Source organism: Leguminivora glycinivorella, chromosome 14, assembly GCF_023078275.1.
Source record: "Leguminivora glycinivorella isolate SPB_JAAS2020 chromosome 14, LegGlyc_1.1, whole genome shotgun sequence".
NCBI classification, from domain to species: domain Eukaryota; kingdom Metazoa; phylum Arthropoda; class Insecta; order Lepidoptera; family Tortricidae; genus Leguminivora; species Leguminivora glycinivorella.
Window position 1 is genome coordinate 10,116,910 of NC_062984.1, and position 1,881 is coordinate 10,118,790.

Here is a 1,881-nt window from a genome sequence, read left to right on the forward strand (position 1 = left end):
ATTAAATGTTATTGAAACAATGTTTAGTCTAATAACTAATCTACACAGTACTGTCTTCGCCGAAGTTGATAACTGTTCGTTTAGATTTTATAGACGAATTAATTAAGAGGTCAAAATTGACTTGTACCGCACAGCCAGAACGGGCACAGGTAAAAATGTCGATGCTCCAGGCTTTATCTTAAACAGTAAGAACTTTTCCTGTTTACTACCTATTTCTTACCTTATTTTGTAAATAAGTAGAGTCTTAGTCTCAGTTTCTGGAAAAGATTTACAATATTTTGTTAACTAAGTAGGTGTGACATTGCACATTTTAGCTTAACAATTTAACAACGGCAGTTTTAAATTTGTCCCGAACGTAATTACTTTTTGCGCATAGCAAAGCCTTTATGTGATCTAGCAACTGGATCGATACTGGATGACAGTTCGATTATCCAATCAGAATCAGCTGTCAACAAAGGGTGTTGCCAGAATACAAATATGCACAATTTTTAGAATATTTAATTATTTAGAATTAACAATTTAAATGTAATTAATAAATCAGAAAATAGTCACTTTATTGTTGGAAAATTATATGGAATTTTGTGCACTAGGATTTTCAGTTGGTTGAAATTTATTTCTGCACAGGACTGCTGAGGTGGTCATTTTAGATGTTATCCCCAAGCCTCTCAAGGTCGTTAGGGCTCCTGAGATCATTTCCTGCACTTTCTAGCTGTCTCCGGTCCTGTTCAGGCCTCCAGTGCCTGCTTTTATTTATCGAGTTTCATCTTCGATCCAAAAAGTGATCAGATTGATGGAGTGCTGGCGGTCAATCCTTGTGTAGCCTAAGGGCATTCTGGAGGAATATTTTCCCACCATGAATTGTAAGTAGAATATTATGGGTGTATCAGGTTGATCACATTATTGATCCTTGCCTCAGTTTAATTTGACCACGTGTGTCTATTTCCAGTCTTCTGGTGGACTATGTGGAGGGAAGGGTCGTCAGAGCTGAGAAAATGAGCTCTCTCAAGTTCCAGCTGGTAAGGAAATCAGAATAGTAATTGTCCACATTTAATAGGTTAGACCACATTCACTTTTCTAATGATGTCTTGTTTTCCTTTTCAGCTGACTGGGAACTATAACTATAATTAAAATTACAATTAGGGGGCCGGTTTGTCCGGCAACTCAAATTTTACCACAAGCGTCGAATGGTGCGATAGCTTGTTTCCGGGGTCGAGCCTATTCCAGGTGAAGAAGATGCTCTCAACTTGCTGATGCGTCGGTTGCGGTGGTGCTTCATTGTGGCACAGCGCCTGGGGCGACCAGCTTCAGCTTGCAGAAGGAGGGCTTACACATTGTATTAGCGGTAACTTCTGGCTTGAAGGTTGGTGTCATTTTCTTTCTTCCTGGAAGGCAAGATTACTTAGTTTAGTTAAGAAGAATTCCTATTATCTATGTTGGCACTGATAACTAGGGACTAACAGAACTTAGGAACGCTTGTAAATCATTTAGAATTTGAACTATTGCACGGCCCAGCTCTACCGTCTGGCAATACATATTAAGGTGCTAGCTTAAGCTTAGAATAATGATTTACTAGCTATAACTTGCTTTGTGTCCATTAGACAATAAAACTGTGTGTCACAATCTAACCGTTTTCTTTCCACCCAATTAGAGACCTGAAATCTTGAGGAAATCGTAGTGCACCTTATTAAGTACTTTTTTTGCTTCTTTTTCGTGGCGGACGATCCGCCAAAGTTTAAGACTCATTTTGTGTAAATTTATTGTCTGGGGCTTTCCCATACTTTCCCCCTTTTGCCGGGCTGGGAAAAGTCTACCATGACATTGGCGCCCAGGTTTAGAAAATCTTAGATTTTCCTCAGGAATTCAGAAAATTTCAGTGCCATA

The 1,881-nt window shown here is 39.0% G+C and overlaps 1 long non-coding RNA gene across 1 annotated transcript; it reads left to right on the forward strand.

Annotated features, from left to right (window-relative positions):
* Positions 1-690: 690 nt before the first annotated feature.
* Positions 691-1,620, forward strand: LOC125233669. Its single transcript, XR_007177875.1, has 2 exons — positions 691-860; positions 947-1,620. It is a non-coding gene; the product is annotated as an uncharacterized LOC125233669 (long non-coding RNA).
* Positions 1,621-1,881: the final 261 nt, after the last annotated feature.